Source organism: Sebastes fasciatus, chromosome 15, assembly GCF_043250625.1.
Source record: "Sebastes fasciatus isolate fSebFas1 chromosome 15, fSebFas1.pri, whole genome shotgun sequence".
In the NCBI taxonomy this organism is placed as follows: domain Eukaryota; kingdom Metazoa; phylum Chordata; class Actinopteri; order Perciformes; family Sebastidae; genus Sebastes; species Sebastes fasciatus.
In genome coordinates this window covers 31,109,604-31,116,708 of record NC_133809.1, presented here as the reverse complement: position 1 = coordinate 31,116,708, position 7,105 = coordinate 31,109,604, and the positions used below count along the sequence as shown (strand labels likewise).

At 40.4% G+C, this 7,105-nt stretch overlaps 1 long non-coding RNA gene across 6 annotated transcripts; it reads left to right on the top strand.

Moving 5' to 3' along the window:
• Nucleotides 1–1,190: 1,190 nt before the first annotated feature.
• On the top strand, nt 1,191–4,178 carry LOC141783734 (uncharacterized). 6 transcript variants are annotated; one of them, XR_012597339.1, is made up of 5 exons: nt 1,191–1,527; nt 2,610–2,685; nt 2,874–3,026; nt 3,169–3,496; nt 4,090–4,178. It is a non-coding gene; the product is annotated as an uncharacterized LOC141783734 (long non-coding RNA). The 6 variants fall into 6 exon arrangements; XR_012597340.1 differs by lacking the exon at nt 1,191–1,527 and adding an exon at nt 1,561–1,753; XR_012597342.1 differs by lacking the exon at nt 1,191–1,527 and adding an exon at nt 1,785–1,934.
• Nucleotides 4,179–7,105: the final 2,927 nt, after the last annotated feature.

The window sequence follows — 7,105 nt, the reverse complement described above, 5'->3', positions numbered from 1 at the left end:
CAAAGCTGATTTAGGGCCCTTGGTTGAGGCCCCTGACCTCAGAGCTCCTCAGTAGAAGTTTGTCTGGCAGGGTGGGACCAGACTACATCCTGGGAGTCACATTCCAGAACGAGATGATGAACATCTTCTCCTGCAGAGAGACAACATGAAACCAGTTTTGGTACATTTTACAGTGTGTGTCGGAAGAAGGAGAAGACCTTTTCCTGAACCGGAAGACATTCCACTAATCTGATCTCACTGGGTTATTGTCACAGCAACAATGACAACATCCACTGGTGTAGAGGGAATCTGCTTTGAGAGAACTCTGAACCTGAGCTTGTCCCTGTAAGTGCAGGAGAAAGAAAGACAGAAATTTAAAAGAAAGTCCTCTTTGCAGCTGATTGGGGTGTCAAGGTTCAGAACCCTAAACCTCTACCCCAGAACTGTGATGCCACACTGCACTATTAAGTACACTAATACACAAAAATGTAAAAGTCCATCTGATGCAAATGGTCACTACCATTGCTAAGATTATAAAGAAATGCCCCAAAATTCTTCAACTTCATAAGATTGTGAGAATCAGAACAAAAGGCTTCACTAAAGTAAGAGAAGTAGGCTAGTAGGTTTTGGGGCAAGCTTGCTTGATTGACAGGTATCACAGCCAATTACCAGCCAGCTGTGATAGGTGTTGCTTGCTCATAGCATGGCAAGTGTTATCTGTATAGCAACTTGCAACATCTTCCATGCTAATAATGAGCACGTTGATGTTGTTTACCATCATGTTTAGGCTAATGGGAATGTCACTAGTTTTTCAGGTATCTGGTCATAAACCACATTGGATAAACACAAATGTATGCCTGGTGAAAGGTTAGTGGATGAAAGGATCAAATGTGTCTGAGCCAAATTTCGTATTAATCCATAGTTGCTGAGATATTTCAATAAATAAAAAAAAACGTCAACCTGCTGGTGACTGTGAGAAACAGTCAGGAGATCACCAAAGTCTGGCCCTAATGATCGCAAAATGGTCTGCAGCAAAGGCTTACGAGAGCTGGGAACCACATGAGATCCTTGCAGCCAAAAATGCTGCTTTCAGTACGGTGCAGTACAACCTTCAGTATTATGGTGTCATTATCCAAAATCAGATAGGAAGATATAATAGAAGATAATCATATAACCAGATAACAAGGCCTACAAAGTAACAGGCTACACTGTAAAAACTCTAACTCGTATTTGTTGGCATAATAACGCGTTTCAAGTTGTTAAGACTTTGAAATATACGTTATTAACATTTGAGTCAAACATATAAGTCAGTCCAGCAAATCAGACATTAAGTTGGCGTCAAAACCATTAAGTGAGTTCATAATACTTCTATCTTTCAGTTGTGAACACAAACTGTAGGTTGCAAGTCAACACAAGGGGCGAAAGTTCAGATAACTCTCGTGTCTTTGTTGTGAATGGAGGGAAAGACAACTAAAGGAGTTGAAGTTTGAAGTACTCCGCCCCCCAGTCTGTCTGTCTGCACCGGAGCTCCAGTCTGACTCCACACAGGTAAGATTAACTTATTTTTCGTTTGATATAGTTGAAATTGTGTCATATTTGTATTCAGAGTTATATGGTGTGATACATTAACAGATACTGTAGATATTACCATGACAACAGTTAACGTAAACACTAGTAACGTTAGCTTAGTTAAGGACAGCTAGCAACTAGCTGATGCTAGCGAGGCTTGTATGGACAAGAAGCTTTCAAACAGGGAGGACGTTGTTTCTGACTGGTTAGTCTGAATGGTATTAATGTGTTGTAACGTTACAGTAACTTGTCGTCACGGTAACATGTCGGTACAGTATTACAGCTAAAGGGGTAGTTAGCTGCGTCCATATGTCAACGGCTAAACTGCACTACCCGTTAAGCTGTTAATGCTAACGGGACATTGTGGTGACTTCTAGACGGTGTTGGTGACTAACGGTAGTGTTGCTGTTTCAACTAAAGTGTCCGTTAGTCAACTGAATGCGTCGTGTCTTAACTAGAAAGCCACTAGGAGAGTTTAGACCTCCTCAAGGACAAAGGCCCGTCGCCCGTAGCGGCCACAGTCAAGTCCGTCCGTCCGTCTTCCGTCCCCCTCCGGTTAACACTGTTAGCTCTCTCAGCACTATTGCCTCAGATGCACTTACACAACGGGCCGATGGTCGACCGACGGACAGTTTGGGGCCGTCGGTGAGCGTCCGTCGGCCTTGTTTTTACGGTGTGCCCCACAATTAGCTCTGTTAGCTCTGTTAGCTTTGTTAGCACCGTTAGCCCGGATAGCCACCGCCATTTTGGCTCTGCACCTCCATGTGTGCTTGTGAGGTCGGAGTGGAGGAGTGGAGCAGTGGAGAGCCATGTGCAGACTCTTTGCATAAGCTATTCTAAAAATGATAACTTCATAACTCCAAATGAATGGGACAGAATATTGTATTAAATTTGTCAAAATTCTGTCAATTCCAGAGAGCAGTCTACTGTTTACAATTACATTAAATTGATATGTTTAAAACTTATTAAGAACCTGTTTGAGCGAAATGAACCACATCATTAATTATTCTACCACTGCCTGCTTTGCTAATTTCCAGCAAATTGTCACCTTTGTCTTTCAGATTGAAATGAATGCAGTCACAGAAACTTTTCCGGATTTTGCTGCTTTGGTCCATTGGTGGAATTATGGACAATGAGGTTTGAGTGAAAACACACTTTTTTCAATAAGACTGAGCAAAAAATGTGCTTCTCATGCTGTCCACAAAACACCAGCAGATGATGGCATGCCAATTTGATAACCAAAGTCTTTTCAAGCCAGTGTTACATGTGGAGAAAGTAACTGACATCAAAACACCTTCTTTGGATGATGTCCTTTTGCATTTTAGGTCTTTCAAGCTTGTGGAGAACATCTATGCAGACACTGAGATTTTCGATCCTGAGGCTCTCAACAACCATCATCCATTGACTGCATACACAGTGGGAGGGAAGATACTGGTGACCCCAAAAGTGTGCCTGCTGCATTGAAGGGACGCAGAATGGTGAGTATACTGATTACTCTTCATAGATTGAGTCTGTTGCTTCTGCTCTCGTCAATAGGCACCCCTGTCTTCAAGAACCGGGCAGTGTAACGGGGTATGATGGATGGAAAATGAGCATAAAATACAAACTTGATAATTACAGGTCCAAGCTAAGTAACGCAGGCTGCATTGAGGTCAGCATTAACCGGAGAAGAAGCGGTGAAGATGATGGTGCAGGTCCTTCTTTGAAGAGAGCAAAGCGAGGGGAGATTAACTATGTTCCTGACCACCCAGATACCCATACTGATGACTCGCTGGAGGAGGAAAGACTAGCTCTGGTTGAGGAGTTAAAGAAGAGGAATAAGAATGTTGCACTCATAAAGCAACAGATGGAGGTGACATTCTCCCTGAGGCGCAAGGAGATTGTGGAGCTAGTGCCTATGGTGTCAGAGGTTCAGGAGCGGTGGCCTGCTCTGTTTTACGAGGCAGAGGTAAGCAGCTGAGCAAAGAATATATTATGTTGTGTTTCAGATTTAGTCTTTGCAAAATAAGAATCTGAAGTTGTTTACTTCCGTTAACCCTCATTCTACCAACTGGGGTACTGGCAGACCCCAAAGGTATACTTTTTGTCATATCTCACATGCTTTGTTCTATCATTTAAATTTTTCATCACTTTGTCAATCAATTTGTTCCTTATGACTTCATATCATTGTTTTCTGTTTTAATTAGTGATTTTTAAAAATATCAATGTATTAGGGTCCTGGGGGTCCCAACAAAAGCACCCAATTGCAGCCTATGCAGTTAAAATAGGTAAAATATAATAGATAAATCAAATGTTTGCCATGGGTCCTAATTTATTATTAGTGTAATTAATGTCATCCTTCAGATGACATTAATTACACACAATAATGTTTTGAGATGGCATAAGTTAACATGGTGCTATGATGGTTGTTTCTTACAGTAGATTATTCTTGTGGTCCCCAGGATGAGGGTTAATAAAATACATATTTTAACATGAGGATGATGTTGAAATTGTATTGACTTTGTATTTGACATTTACGTTTGCTGTTCTGTTCTTCAACAGATCAGGGAAGAGTTTCTTCGGATCACCAACAAGGACCTAATAGACAACTTTGGAGCAGCCATTAATCAGCACACTCCTAGGCTCCTTAAACTCTTATCGGGCTAGGCGGACAGCTTTCCCGCCTGAGATGGATCAACTCCTTAACAGACTGGATGAAGAGGTGAATTTTTAGACTTAATAATCTCATTATTCTTGACATTATGGAAATAAATGTATAAAAAGGATTTTTTTTTTTTTATAAAGCTGCACTAATCAATATTTTTAAATAAACAATGGGTCAAATTTAAGGTGTTGCTCATAGTGACAAACCATCAGAATAACCCCACTGTACACTACCTAAGGGACAGACAAAGATAGCGACAAGGTGGTGAAGAAAGTGGAACACCTAACAGCTAAAAAGCCAGCTATTTATATCAGTTAAAAGGAGTAAATCTTAGACTTTCATTCAACAGGTATTTGCTGGATGTGGAAGAGGACAGCTGTTTGCCACATAATCAACCTTATAAGGCCATAATATATCAAGTGTGTGATTGTTTCAGTCTGTTGAGTCCTGCACCTAAATGGGCAAAATAAATAAAAAAATAAATGCAGCTTTAACACAAACTGGGAAGCATGTTTCCATGTTTGTTCTTAGCTTTCTTCATGTTAGTTACATCTCGGTGTAATTTTTCTTCCAACCCTTTATGTTTCAGACATCTGACATCACAGTACATCGACACACTGCAGCCTTGAAGGGCCTCCCCTTGTATCTCCGTGACAGTCATGAGAAGCTGTTCAGGAACTGTCTGGTGAGTGGTTATTAGTAGAAAAAGTAAATATTTATTATTATTCTGTTATTAAAAATAGACTCTCTTTGACTTCAACCTTTGCCTCTCTGCCATTTTGTCCCATTCTAGTCTATCCATCCCAGTGTCCTCCTTGTTTTCTTTATCTGTCCCAATGCCCACAGCGTCTTCAAGAGTTGTACTTTGCTGGCTATTACTTGATGTAATTTCTTTCATGTATATGGGGGTTAATTTTTTGGTTGCGGGGTATGAGATGGAAATATTTAACCCTAAGATGATTCCTTAGGTTGTCTAGTTTTATATGAGACAGTATCTTCACTCATTTTCTGTCTGTCATCACAAGGCCACTGACCCAGAAGAGGAGCAGACGAAGGGCCTCATCGTGGGTATCCTCACTGTGTTGGAGGATGATGACAGTTCAGCTCCTGCAACAGTCATTAATGTTGCTGTTGTTGTAGAAGAAGACATCGTCCTCCAGGATCTCCCAACGACTTTTGCTTACCTCTTTGGGCTGATCTACGCTTTAAACCTCCAGTACCCAAAAGAACTGAGGTACACATTCGAAACCATTCAGAAAGTTTTCATGGAACTTGGAACTGATCTCTCTGCAAGGGTCCGATCCTTCAAAAACAAAGTCCTTCAGTGAATCCACCGAGTTAGCTGATAATGTTGGGTCTGGGACAGTTTTGAATTGCAGAGGTTCCTGTTGCCCCTTGTTAGAATGATGTAAATCTCCGTTGCCTGAGATGGATCCCCCTCTACCTCTTCTGCTTTTAAGTTCACTCTCTCCACCTCTCCTCTCCCTTTTCCTGTTTCTCCATTTCTCTCGCCATCTTCTTTCCTCTCTCAATCGGTCACCTTAACTTGTCTAACTTTCTTACTTAATTTGCATATTCTCCCAATCTCACTCAAATTCTGACCTCTAAAACTCTCCCCTTCTGTCCAGCCAACACGATAACTGTCTCTCTGCAACTCACAAACTCTTATCTACCTCTAACTCCTCTTCTATGTCTCCCTACCTGCCCATCTCTTGCGCTCCGACGTGCCTGAATGCTTTTATCCTATACATTTATCCCGCACCTTACTGGATATTGTTAACCACGTTACTTATGTTAAGATTGAATAGTGTGTAAATTGATGACACACACAATTGGGCTACCTTAGTATTTTATTGTTAAACAGTTTTATTAGATTGACTGTTCTGGATCACAATTGTTCTGTTTGGAGTTCCATTTCAACCCATGAGTTACTTCTTGTGGTAACTCTGAATCTTCTTATGTTTTGTATTTTATCATGGTTTATTACACGGCGTTGTTGAATACTCGATTCTGATTGGTCAATCACGGCGTTCTGCGGTCTGTTATTTCTTTATAGCAGACCGTTGCTATGGGCGCAGCTCTGATGTTAGACTCTGACAGTCCGTTTTGTGTCAAATTATTGATTTCTTCAGTAAGTAACCGTGTAATAAGCGGGATAATGTACAGCTAGTGGGTCATTGTTGTGAAAGAATCCCATTCAGTGCGATGCCGCTCAACGTTCCTTTCACAACAATGACCGGCTCGCTGTACATTATCCCTTACGTAGACGAGTGTACTCTTTTTAGTAGTCTCACTGTCGAAGTGCTGACTTTTCCCTTTTAACTTTATCTTGCTAAGCTCACAACTGCTACCTCATTGTATTATGGTGTTCAATATGTGATTCATACTAGTATATAATGTTAAAACACAACTTAAGTGCTTCATGTTATTTAAGTGCTAAGACTGGGACAGTTGTGGGTCTCAGCAGTTACTTGGCCTTGTTCTAAAGGATTGGATAGGCTGTGTTTTAATGATTAAAAAAATAAGTTTTGAAGGTAGATGTTGCATCTGTAATTATTTATACATTTGATGGGTAGTTATTGGTCCTAATTTATATATTTGACTTACCTTAACTGTTGCAGTGCACAATTTGAAGTTACTCTAACCTATTCCACTAAATTAACTCAACTGAAATTAAGTGGGTACTATGTACAGGTTTAAGTTACTGCAACTTGAGTTGAGTTAACAGAAGTAAGGATTCAAAGTTGTTACAATATGAAATTATAAGTTACTGCAACTTGAGTTGAGTTGACGGAAATAAGGATTCAAAGTTGTTACAATATGAAATTATAAGTTACTGCAACTTGAGTTGAGTTAACAGAAATGAGAATTGAAAGTTGAGCAAACTCAAAAGCAAAACTTAAAATGTTATGT